A 13,969-nucleotide genomic window follows, 5' to 3' on the forward strand; every position below is an offset into this window, starting at 1 on the left:
ATATGGGTACAGAGAAACCTCACTAGATATCTCGCAGGGTAAATTACTGGCAAACACATCACAGCCTGATCGTCTGTGGTTTTCCTTCGCTCATTTTTCAGAATGAAAATGAATGAAACGGGAGCTAAAATTTGCTCATCAAAGCCCACTTAAGATATAGATCAATTAGCTAATGCAAATATACAAATATGCATGTCTTCAGAGATGCCAAATGTGCTAGTCATTTGTCAGTCATCAATGTTTCCCACACTCTACTCTGGAAACTACATTTCACAGGCTCTCTTGCACCCTGGCTTCCTGGTAGGGAAGGGAGGGAGCCAAAGGGAGGCTTTGATGGAAGACTGGGGGATGGTAGATGCGAGAAACCAGGATATTTCTCCCCTACTTCCACTGCTTCAGACTACATCATCTCTGTGATTTCGCTTTCACTGGGAAGCCCTCACCATGAATTCTAGCTTGCAATAGATGAACCCAGATGCTGGTCCTGGGAATCACTTTTCCTTCTGTTAACCTTAGAGATGGTATCTGCTTCTCGCAAGTAATCTTTGGATTGCTTCACTATCCCCTGTAGGGCTTCTTACTTCCTCCTCATCTCTGTCATTGAGTTCCTCTATTAAATCTCTTCTGTTTGAAACACCTAAAATGATTCCAGTTTTCCTGACTGAATTCTCACAGATACCCATAAGCAGTTTTTCTTTTTTATTATTATTATTGTTTCTGATATAAAACTTGCAGGAATAATGTTGTTTTATGGGCCTGGCATTTTTATAGACAGAATGTACCATTTGCCTATATTAAGGATGTTATGACACTCATGTTAATTTTTATTTTCTCCTGATCTAAATGCTCTGTTTTTCATACATAGTTGCTCATTTAGAGGACATGAAAGTTGAGTTGTTCAAGAGAATGAATTATATACTCAGATGCAATCAAATTCTGTTTAATTTACCTTTCTATGGGGTCCTCACTGTACATTCTGTTCTGTCAAGTGTGCAGTATGTCAAACTCATGCATGTCATGTAATGCATAAAAACTCATCACCCATTAGAAAAAGCTACTCTCACTAACATGATTTAACAGATAATTAATCTTTAACACTGATGATTCTTTTCCTCAAATAACATTTTTTATTGACCTCAGGACCACCAAGACCTGGTAGCAATACTTCCCCATAAACCATTTTATTTTCTTGCAAGGTATCAATCTGGGGGCCTGAATATAGAATGTGCATGCTGGATTCCATCAGGAAATGCCACTGCACCCCCAGGGATCTGAACCTCAGTAAAGAGGCTACGATCTGCAGTCAGAGCTGACTGTTTGCACAGAGGCTTTATTGCAGCTGCAGACTTAGCACATATGAAAAGGTTTTCTGTGCTCGGTTTTTGGATGAGGCAGATTGCATCACTGGGAATTCCCGTCCTCTAACATATAGTGACCAACATGCCTTAATAAGCATTTGCCTTTTTTATTTTCAGGTTAATAACATCATGCTTTCTGTTCATTATGGAACCAGTTTGTTTTTAAAACTCTTTTTAAAACCAAAGGGAAAGACATAAAATAATATTTCCAATGCTGTGACTCTGGTATGTCTCTGTGCACAAGTAGTCAGCCAATGTAACTCAGTGCAAACAATGGGCAATGTTCAGGCAGGGTTTCTAAGGCATGGAGTCTGGCAAGAGGGGTTGTTGTCAGGGGAAAAAATTTGTGTATCCTTCCATGAGGTAGATGCCCTTGGAGGGGGTGGGAAATTGTCCTCACACTGTCAAGGACAGCATCCTCTTAGCAAAGAAGTCAAGGGTTCAAAGTTAATGCACTTTGGTTGGAAAAACTGACAACAGAACCTGAGGAAAGCAAATGCAACAAACATGACGCAGACCATTTCAGAAAGCCAGGGGATGTGAGTCCAGCCAGCAGGCCAATGCCAGAACCATAACAGCCCTAATCAGACAGTCCAGACACAGAGGGAGGGGAAATAGAGGCAAGAGACTGGCTCATGGGCTACTTTCAGAGTTATCCTATTTCCTATGGCACTCAGATACTGTAGGGTTGTGACATGTCCCTCCTAGGAGCAGGAGCCACAGGCTTGCTCTGGAAAGCCTTAAAGTACTGAAGAATGTCTTCTGACATACACAACCCCTTATACTTATCTCTCATTTGAGAAGCCTTTATCTCTATAATGATAAACAATCATTTAGATGGATTTTCTTACCAGATCAATGGATTGTGAAATCCCAAGATTCTCCTTCATGTTTAGTACACATTATGCTGCTGTCAGTGAGATCCAGGCGAGTGCTTATAAATCAGCCGTCGACTTATACTGCTAGTAAAGTGGCACCTGGAAAATGCTTACAGATCACGTGAGCCAGAGGTTTTCAATGGCTGTGCCTAGATGACTTTGAATCAAGGATAAATTAGAGTTTGGCAAAATGGGAGTATTGTTCTAGAGATATTTTCACATAGTAATGGCAAAATGCACAAGAAAGGAGTTAAATTGTGTAGACAAAGACTGAATGTCAAGGATGGTATCCTTAGATAATCATGCTGTGTGTGTGTGTGTGTGTGTGTGTGTGTGTGTGTGTGTGTGTGTGTATGTAAGAGTGGATTATTTGTGCATGAGGCTGATGGGGAAGAGGGGACCCTGAGGCATAGGAAAAAGGTGATCAAGAGTCAGGATTGCCCCAAAAAGCAGTTGAGTAACTTCTTAGTGGCTTCTAGAACATTCTACAGTTTCTGTACTTTTATCATTGTAGAAGGAAATTGGACCAGCCAGCCCTCTTCTTACTCCATGTAAAACTCTGCCCAGTGGCTTTTCATTCATGGACTCATTGAGTCTAGTAGCTGCTAACTGATAGCAGTAGGTGATATCTAGCTTAAGAAGTGTTAGATTTGGCCTATGAAGAACATATTAACTTTTGCAAATGTGTTGCCAATATCTAAATTTGGAAAAAATTCCATAAAAAGTTAGAATCCCTGCTTTTTGAAAGAGACAGATTTGAAAACACCAAGTCTTCATTCCCATATAACCCCAGCATGCTGGGCCAACGCAGTGGAGTGTCTCTCTGGGGATATGTGTTGCCCAGTTTTCCACAGACCCCATTACTCCCTATTGTCCTTGGGCTCTGTGGCCATTTATCAACACACTCACATATTGCTCCATTTAAATATAGAATAAGATAAAAGTAAAATATGTTTTGTATGAACATCTCTATCAACTGTAAGAAAAAGACAGACTGAGAGCCTTTATGAATGCCAAGGAATGTTTTCTTATACCTGTTTTAGTTCACTCATGGCTGTTGTAGGCATTTGAGTTTGAGAGCCTAAATTATACTAATTTATACTAGAAGGGTGAAAATGACAGTGAGTTTGACAGTGGTGGATCTGTGGTACACACATGATCACTTGTGGAGAGTGTTATCACTTCCATCTTTGTTCTGTAATCAGTATATGGATCTAGACATAAAAATGTATGAGGTGGCTGGGCTCAAGAATTTATCTCCTCAGATCATTAGGATTTATTTGAACCATCAAAACTCCACTTTCAGTTTTGTAAAAAAATAATTTCTGGAAATAGCTTTTAAAGGGTAAATGCTACTATCCTTAGTGAATTGTGTGAATAACCACAGAATTTTGTATATAAAGAGTGAGTTGAGGAAAGAGTCATTGACCTCTTTGTATCTGACAGGATTAGGGAGACCCAGGTGAGAGGGAAGCTGTTCTTGTCAGTCAAGACTTCTCAGCACACAGGGGCACGTGATGCCTCAGTACATGAAGTTCTTAAGTGACTCTCCCAAAGCTATAAATTGTCTCTTTTTTAAAAACAGATGGAAACATTGTACTGGGGAAATCTGAGGACTTTAATACATTTCAGGTCTTGCAGATTTTTTGTAATGGACTACAGAGGTAGTTCAAAGGGGAGGGGAATGCTATTAGAATGGAACAGTTGAAGACCCTTAAAATATGAAACACACAAATGCATAGACAACAGCAATAGCATTTACCAAAAGATACATTTTCTAAGAGAAAGAAAATAAAGGCAAGCACTGGATAAGACCAAAATCTAAATAGGATCATATAAATCAATAAGGTAACATCGGACGTTTTTCCCTTGGTGGGGTGTTGAGGGAACTCTAAAGTCACATTATAACAATAGGCATTCTGCCAATCCCAGGTGTAGATTTTTTTTCAGTGCATCACATTGAATTTAAAGCATAATTAAGCCCAAGAACAAAACACACTTCCTCACACTGAGATCTTGCCCCACTCTTGACAATTATATTTTTGTACAATTTCTTAGTCTGGATCTTCTACAGGAAAAAGAGGCCAGAGGTGGATTCAATAGATTGAATGTAAGATTGAAAATTCAAATGCTGGTTGGTTATTCTGTTTATTCCCACACCCACCCCATGCCACCCCACCCCCAATCCACATTCCTTTTTGTTCTATCCTGCTTTATGCCCCATGAGGTGATATCTATGGATGGAATCATCCCATTCCTGTGTCCTCAGGCTTGGCTTCTGGGAGGTACTGACAAGAGATTGGAGGGCAAGACAGAGATAGAGAAATCACAGTATTTGTTCTTGGATTCTCTTCCTTCTGGGCCTCATGTCTGAGAGTGGATATGATCTTATGCTGTGCTACAGCTCCTGTGTAGCTTCTCTTGAGCCTTCAGAATTAGGATGGTAAAAATTCCTTCCTGTTGGTGGATTCTGGGTATCTCAATATCCCTTATTAGTTCCCTTAACTATCCAAGTATCTTCATTCTTTTGCACATGGTCTAGGCATTAAACTCTCTGTAACCAGACTCTTTGTATATGGACTACCCGCTCCTGCTCAGACCCTGAAAAATATAATTTCTTTTCCTAGAAGTCCTGAGCAACTCTTTAAATGTTTGTGGCATTCTGGTTAATAGTAATAATGATTCTGATAATAAAGTTAATTGAGATGTTTCTGTAGGTTAAGCAGTGTATTTTATATGCATTGTTCCATTTAAGCCTCATTCACCCCAGAGGTAAAGATTTTTTATCATCCCTATTTTTCATATATGAAAATTGAAACTTAGAAAAATTAAATAATTTGTTTATGGTTCCACAACAACTAAAGAATGGACCTGAGACTCAAACTCAGGTTTCTCTGAAGCTATCATAGAAAGACAGAGTGGACAGCTGTCCTGAAATCTCTGAGAAGGTGCTGTAGAAGACTTGGACTTTTTTTCTGTGAGGACAAAGGGCAGAATCACACCCAAAGGGTAGAAGCAGTGGTGTGGTGATAAATGTTTAATAATGATCTCTCACTGTGGGAGGGGGTGGGGAGAGAAGCCCTGATTTGTGGCTTTTGGCAATTTCTGTAGTGTAAACACACCCACCATAGTTGATTTCAAGGTGCCAACTTGAGGTCACCAAGTGTGGAGTTAGGAATAAATGTGCACAGTCAGCTCTTGAGTTGGTGTGAAAAAGCATGAACCTGCTCTAGTGCACCATTGGATAGAAGTCTCAAGGAAGAAGATTTTTTCTAAATAAGAGGAAGAGCCATCCAAAATGGCTATCAGCTGCCCTGTGAAGGAATGAGGTAGTCATTATTGTAGGTCACCTGAAGCACAGGGAGCTGTCGTGGACCTCATAGAGGGAATTCCTGTACTTGATAGGGCATGAGTTGACCTCTTAGATCATGTCTAAGTCTAATATTGAAAGATTTATGTCAAGGTTACATGGATTCTAGGTAGGAGAGAAGAAAGAGTTCAGACTTTGGAAAAAGACAAGCCCAAGATTCTGATTCCAATTTGTGACCTTGAACAAGATAGTAAACCACTTTGAGCTTTTGTTGTCTCATCTCTGTAAAATGGACATAATAATACCTCTTCCTCTTGGTAGTCACATAATTAAGTGACAGAACCTTGGAAAAATTATCAAATGCATATTCTATGTCTCTCCCTCTAATATTCCCACTCATCCCGCTCCTCCTGGGGGCAGAAAGCAAGCATCTATATGGGAACCTCTCTATAAGTAAATCAGGTTACAGGATTAGCAGCTAAGATTCCTACCTCATGGTCTGACCTGTGACATTAAAAATACATATATAATGCATTGAGCTGTATTACAATGTGGTTCTATTGAAATTGGCTGGAAATTAAAAAGAAAAGAGAAAGGAGATTCTACCAGAATCTTGACCACTAAATCTAACTAAAGGCTGTGGAACCTTTCTGAGATACTCATATCAGAAGTCCAGCCAGCTGGAATATATTTTGTAACCCTGCCTCCAGTGTAGCATTATCAGAGGAAACAAATGAATGACCTGCCAAATTAGTTTTGGACACACCAACACACCATGGCACAGCACAGTAAGGTTCAAGAAGAAGAAAAATAGAGGCCACCATTCCAAGCCCTGAGTCACTTTTTTTTTTTATTATATATATATATTTATATATATATATATATATTTTTTTTGCGGTACGCGGGCCTCTCACCGCTGTGGCCTCTCCCGTTACGGAGTACAGGCTCCGAATGCGCAGGCTCAGCGGCCATGGCTCACAGGCCCGCGTGTGTCCCACGGCATGCGGGATCTTCCCGGACCGGGGCACGAACCCCTGTCCTCTGTATCGGCAGGCGGACTCTCAACCACTGCGCCACCAGGGAAGCCCAGCCCTGAGTCACTTTTAAGGGCCAAAGTCAGTATGTGACTCCAGAACTTGCCTGTCCATTGACAAAGGCTGCCAAAAACCTCCAGGGAAGAGCAAGAAAGCCCTAAGACAAATCCTTTCCTTATTTACTTTCCTAAGAGCCCTTCTGGAAGTAGACATGTTGGAACTTTAATCACATACTTAAGAGCAGAGGTGGATGAAAATTGCATTGTCTGCACTTAAGGTACTTCTATCTAGTGGGCTGAGCAGATAGAAAGATGGAGATTACATAGAAAGCTGTTAACTAGTCTTGCCTCAAAGAAGATTTTGCTGTTAAGGGGCCTAGTTAGATTTCAGAAAATACATTCTTTTTAATTTTAGTTCAAAAAAGTTATTTGTTGGAAAATGTTATTAAATTTATTTCAAAATTCACCATCTAATTCAGGATACTGCTTGATTTCAGAGAGGGTGACAAAGAAGGCTTGGCCAATCAAAGATCTACAAAGCTGTTTGAGTTTTATCCTCTTACAAGACTGAGAAATTGAGAGCTCTTCAAAGAAGGAGAGTATGGAAAAAGAAATGGACTTTTCCAGCACCTACAACATGCCAGACACTTAGCTATCTATTCTTGTTAAATCCTCACTGCAACTCTGTTCTTTCTGTATATGTGGAAACTGAGGTTCAGAATCATAAAATAACTTCTTAAGATTACAAAGAACCAAATTGGTCTGTGTGAGATTCAAATCCAACTCTAACTCCAAGAACCATTTTTTTAAACCATATTATTCAACTTCCTGCCCTATTTAACATCTTAAGTCTTGAGTGTTTTTTTTTTTTTTTTTAATCAATATCAGGCATCTAGGCTCTTGGGCATCATAATGATTGGGCAAAAAGTGCAAAGTTCAATCCAATCCGGGCACAGCCTGTATTCATGTGAACTCAGCCCGGTGGATTTGTGTGGGTATACATGACCTGCTGAGTTGGACTCTGTCCTCAAGGGACTCTGCCGCCAGTTAGAAAGACAGAATAGCACAGGAGAAACATTTAGAGCATAACACTACCCAGTGGTTAATCAAGCATAAATGGGGTGGTTCCATGCATAAATTCAATAAGAGCTCGACAAAAGGAAAAGTCCATGTTGGTGGGTGGAGGAGGTGATGTGGAGATATCATTATAGGAAAGATAGTCTTTGCAGAGGGAAAACTGGTTGGTCAGTTTGGCCTTTGCTAGGTTAAGGGATGATTGGAAATTAACTGAAGCATGGAAATGAAAATGGGTGTGGAACATGCAGAGTCAAATTACAATGCAATATCACTACCTGCCCTCCAAAATAACTAAAATAAACACTGAACATATCAAGTACTGGTGAGGATATAGAGCAGCTGGAACTCTCATACATTGCTAGTGCGAGAATCAATTAGTTACAGCTAGTGTGGAAACTGTTTGGCAGTTTCTACTAAAATTAATCACATGCACACTCCGCATTCAGCAAGTCCTCTCCTAGGAATAAGCCCAGCAAAGATGTGGACATATATTCAGCAAAAGACATGTATTAGAACGTTCATAACAGCACTATTCATAATAGCCAACTGGAAATTGCCCTAATAGCCATCAGCAATAGAACAGATATAGATTTTTTGGTGTACTCATACAATGAATATCAATAGCAAAGAGGGTGGACAGTCTGCAACTACACACAATAACAAGGATGAATTTCTCAAGCATAATATTGAGTGAAATAAGCCATACATAAAAGAATAAATGCTATATTATTCCATTTATAGAAACTTCAAAGAAAAAGATTAAACTAAGGTATTAGAATTTAGGACAGTGGATACCCTTGGTGAGATAGTAACTGGGTGGGGTTGTGTGTGAGTGGCTTCTAGGTGCTATTGATGTCTCATTTTATAATCTGGACTCTTGTTACACAGGTGTGTTCAGGTTGTGAAAATCCATCAAAATGTACACTTACAATAAGCACAATTCTTCCTATGTGGATGATATGTCAATAAAAGTTTAAAAAATTAATACATGGAAGGTGACAATCCAGATTGGAATGTCTAATCCCCAGCAATGTTTACTTGCTCTTGTTAAATGGGAAAGGAGGCTGGCCTTGTAGAAAGATGTTCTCCATCTTTACAGTCCCCATAGTCATGATGATGTTCATGGTGGATTATTGAAAATCTAGCAATGCCTGCAGATAAGTGTATATGTGCATATACAAGAAGAAAAGCCACTTCTTCTGCTTCCCCCTGCCTTCTGCCTCCCACATTTCCAACCCCCAATCAGCCTCCTGCTAAGTATTAGTTAACCTCCTAAATCAATACATCTTGATCTAAACCTAATAGGAAGGAATGTTTGCTTTTGTATCTGGGTTCAAAGTACAGACTACAGTAGTTGGCTTTTAAGTTTATGTTATAGGATTAATTTTCTTGCTCAAAAATGAAATGAGGAATACATTAAGACTGCAAAAGGAAAAAACACGTGATTGATGAACTGGCTTATATGACTATAGTTCCTCTAGCAACAAAAATATTTGGTACATTCCCTTATTATTGAGATCAAGCGATGCGCCTGGATCTAAATGACACAAAAATGGTTTGAATTAGAGTCAAATAATTGCCATTCTTAGTGAACATAAACTTTTTGGAGGGGGGTGGTAGATGGGGATAAAAAATAACTAATAAACTCTGAAGCAAAAGCTCACATCTGAGCCTTAAGCTTCAAAGCTCTTAAAAAGGAGGCTTCCCCCCGCCCCCGCCCCCCAGCCCTTAAGAGAGAGAGTGAGATGCACGCAGCAGGAGGAGTGGTTTTCCCAAGCTGATTTTTCTTAAGGGGTGACCCAACCTGGGTTGGAATGTTACCATGTGATCAGCCCAGACTGTGGCAGCAACACAGTCTCAGCACAGAAGTTAGGACTTTCTGCAGCATCATTAAAATAATTGGGAGAGAAAAAAAATGTTAAGCTCCACAAGCTTGAATCACAAGCCTCCTGGAAAGGTTAATAAGCTTGCTGCTCTGCACCCTCCTCCCCTTTCTTCAATGCCTTGCCACCCCACCCTTCCCTCTTGCGGTGACAGACTGGTTATCAGTTGGGAAAGGAAGCTTCAGAATAGAGCCTTTCTTCTGAAGATGAATGGCCCCCATTCCAGTACTGGTGTTGCAGGATTCTTGTTTACGATGATGCCGTGCAGATCTAAAAGGGGGTCTCTGCTTTTGTTCTTGTGACTGGAAACTACTGAGCTAGGAGGCTCTTGGGGTCCAAAAGGAAGTCAGTCCTGCAGGATAAAGGTGAATTTGTCAGAGGAAAGGAGAGGAACTGGTGAGTGGGGTGGAGGCAACGCACAGACTGAGGTCGGATTCTACTAATGAGAGGTGAGCAGCATAGGTCCAGCGAGGGAGACGGAACCCTCATTAACCAGAGAAGCAGAAGCAATTGTAGTGCAGCTTACAGAGAAAATGTTAAGAGCATGGAGTAAATTCAGTTGCCATGGGTGGTGTGCTAGCTAGGGGAGGGCAGCACTGGATAACTGGATTTGTGTCAGGAAAAAGAGTGAGAGTAGAAAGAGAGAGAGAGACAAACAGCTGCAAGGGATTGAGCTTTCTTCTTCCTACTTCTCTTTGGCCTTGGAATACCCTGCAGTCCAAGATGGACTTTAGCAGGGTCCTCTGACTCAGGCAACCATCATCCCCCTCAATGGTCTGAAACTTGAGGCTGGGGTCAAGGTATGGTTAGAAATGAGGGAACAGCTCCCTCTCTTCCTCACCATCAGTGAGCTTAAGAAAGTATAGTTGGTACTAATGCTCGTTACTAATGGAGGCTAAGAGGGTAGTGTGTCTTCCCCAAAGAGATGATGACTTTTCAAATTTTGTTAAAACTGGTGGATTTGGGTGAGCATAGACCCTAAAAGAAAGAGAGATGCTTAGTCCTTAAGAAAGATATTTCAGAAACCATATCCAGGGAAGCAACAGACCCACAAAGGTAATCCTCACTTCTCTGTGTTAAATGAAAGCCCTCCTTAATGTGTAGGAGTTAAAGTGTGGACAACTGTTTGGATTTGGAGCTTATCCTTCACACAGGCCATGCTCCCTGACAGATACAGTTGACTCCTAATTGAACTCAACCTTCTCAGCTGAGTGTGTATCAGTGAAGCCACCCCAGGTAATCCTACCCAGAACATTTGGACCTCTCCAGCTGAAGTCTTTGCTCAGTTGTTTAGGCTTTTATGCTTTGCTCCATTCTACACCCTAATCTCAATGACTACCATACCATCAGCCCCTTCTTAGAGACAACTGTTCTCTTCCAGCCCTACAGAACGGACAGCCTTCTGATATAAAAACAACCCCAAAGTGTTAATCCTTAAATGCTTATTTCTTACAGGAATCCTTCCACATTATCAGTCAGTGATCCAGGCTCTTTCCATCTTGTGGCACTGCCATTTTTGGAGTCTGACAGGAAATTAGACCGTAGAAAAGGCACCAGCATTTTAACCTTTTTGTTTGGAAGCGATACACATAATTTCTGCTTATATTCCATTGGGGAATCTTAGTCACATGGCCCAGCCTAGACTCAGGAGGGACTGAGAGTTGTGTCTTCTCTCTAAGAATGGACATCTCAGCCTAACAGCAGCTTTACTCTAAAAGCATGACTCAGTATGTGTGACTTCCCATCAGCCACGGCTGATTGAACCAAGGGTATGTGCCTGCCTATGCACCTGCCCTATTCATATACTGGCCACTGGCATCAGATGTGGCTCATTGTAAAACTATATGCCTTAACTGGCACAGTGACTTTTAGCTTAGTCAAATTGATGCCAAATATGGAAAGCAGACAGGTACGTGAAAAAATAGACAAGCAAAAAGAAATGAAGTCCCATACATGGCAGAGCACAGGGAGAGATATCTACAAAGTCCTGCGGATGGACACTTTACCTGTTCCAGCATTCCCAAGATCTACCTGTTGTTGAAGACATATAGTCAGAAAAGAATGGAGCTAAGATTCAAACTTAGATCTTCCTGATACTTAAAGCCTGATTTTTTTTAACCTCATTATAATACTTCCCTACTTGATGTTTTAGATGGAACATTCTGGTATTTTTGTAAATTGGTTCATTGTCTTAATTCTCATACCCTTCCTATTTTAGAATGATATTGGATTGGCCAAAAAGTTCGCTCAGGTTTTTCTGTAACAGCATATGAAAAACCCAAACGAACTTGTGGCCAACCCAGTATATTCACATCCTTTGCCATGTAACTTTGAATTTTGTCTCCTAGAAGTGGAATTAATTTCTCTATCCATTGATGATGGAGCTAGCCATTGATGAATTTTAATCGGTGAAATGTGGGTGGAAATGACTGTGTGCAGTCTACAGAAAAGGTGGTTTCATTCATTTCCTTCTGCTCCTATGATCACAATGAGAAAAGCACTATCCAGGTAGCAACAGCCTCATATAACTGAGTCCCCCAAAAGTGACACATGGAATAGACTTGAACCCAACCTAAAGCCCAAGCCAAGCCTAGTCAACCCCCAGTCTAAAGCAAACAGTCCTAGCTGACTTATAGACCCATGAGTGAGAAATGTAAATGCTGTTGTAAGCACAGGAGATTTGGAGTATTTTGTTATGCAGCTCTATGATGGCAAGAACTGACTAACACAATGCCAAAAAGCAAATACATTGCTAGTTAGCACAATTGTATATATCTTCACATTTTTAGCACCTACTATGAACATTTAATACAGCATATTATTATTTCTGATCCCAAATGTAGTAAATAATGCCTGCTTTAGCCCAAATGGTAATCTACATCCTCTGTGGCTAGCAAAATTGATGTTCTTATCACATATAAAAAATGTTACTGTTTAACACTAAAAAAAATTTTTTCAGCCCAACAATCACATTTATTAAAGCTTAAAGATTTAAGACTTGTCTAAGGACTTTTCATATGGATCACGCACTCATGGGTTATACACTGCAAAAGAGGGGCCGCCATTTCTCTTGACTCACCAATTAGGTGTGGTTTCTCAGTCCTGGCTAAGACCAAAGATCTCTTTGCTCAATGCTCTGTCAAGTTCTTAGGTAAACAAGAGAAGCAAATCAACAGTTAAAAAAGGATGACACCATCATTTCCTCGTTTAAACACCTTTCTCTGAGTATCGGTCACACAACTTCTGTTTGGGACACACAAGGAGCATGGAAGGAGAAAGAATGCTGAAGGGAGCAGAGGAGTAGGGAGGTATTGAATGTGTTTACATGGAAGGGACTTGCGATTTCAGAAACAAATTATAAATATGTTTCCATGGTTTATGACTTAAATTAGAAGATAGTCTTCGAGTCTCTTACTTCTGTGCCAGGGTAAAAATATGATTACGGAGATGAAGCATGATTGGGCTAGAAGTGCCCTGAGTTGTAGTTTGATCCACTATGTACTCCAAATGAAATGCTCAGGTCTTTATTCAATTTAATCAGTTACTAGAGAACTCCATTTGATATGTTAATTGCTTGAATGAACATTTTGCTGAGACCAGAAATGGCAAATTCATAATGTCTGGGCTGACACTCTCCTTCCCCACTCATCACAAAGGTACTACTGTGGCAGACATTACTAATCCTGCTAAGCCTGGAAGTGGCCTCAGGCTCTTTCTTAGTACAACACTGTCAACAGTCACTACCAATCAATGAAGTTGTCACCTGAGATGATAACTAGTTACCTCGCTTGACCTAGATATTTTTTGCATTTCTGATATTGTCGTTGTTCTATGTACATTTGTCAATTTCCGTCTGTCAAACCACTTCTAAAATAAAATCAGTGCAATTGTAAAAGGACAGATTGGAAAACAGATAATATTTTGAATAGTTATTTCCTTTTGTTCTTTTTTTCTTTTTCTTTGACCTGAAATTATCTAAAAATGGCAATACAACATGATAAACAAAGGCTCAGGGAGAATCAAAATTATTGACTAAAGAGAACTAAGAAAATAAATAGGGCACAGATCTTCCTGGTCTGTTAGAAAAATTCCTTAAGAAGCAGGTACAGTCACTGCAGCGTCACAGAAAGCAGTGGAAAGGCCTTAACAGTGGCAGAAATGCTCTCCCTGATTTAGCTACACACTGGGGGAATGTGGTCCAAAAACAAGTGGCTGCTCCTTGGGCAGAAAAGCAAATTTTGTGTTGTGACTCTGTGAGATTACTCATAGTAAACATGGTATAGTTTCAGACCAACCGGGGAAAATGTGTTAAAGAGAAAATACATATTAACATAAGTGACTCATCGGTGTTTTCAGACTGAGTGCAACACACAAATCTGAATTTATCAGCTCAGGGCTCCCTATGCTTTCCTTCCCCTCTCCTTCTGCCA

Source organism: Lipotes vexillifer, unplaced genomic scaffold (assembly GCF_000442215.2).
Source record: "Lipotes vexillifer unplaced genomic scaffold, Lipotes_vexillifer_v1.1 scaffold610, whole genome shotgun sequence".
Lineage (NCBI taxonomy): Eukaryota > Metazoa > Chordata > Mammalia > Artiodactyla > Lipotidae > Lipotes > Lipotes vexillifer.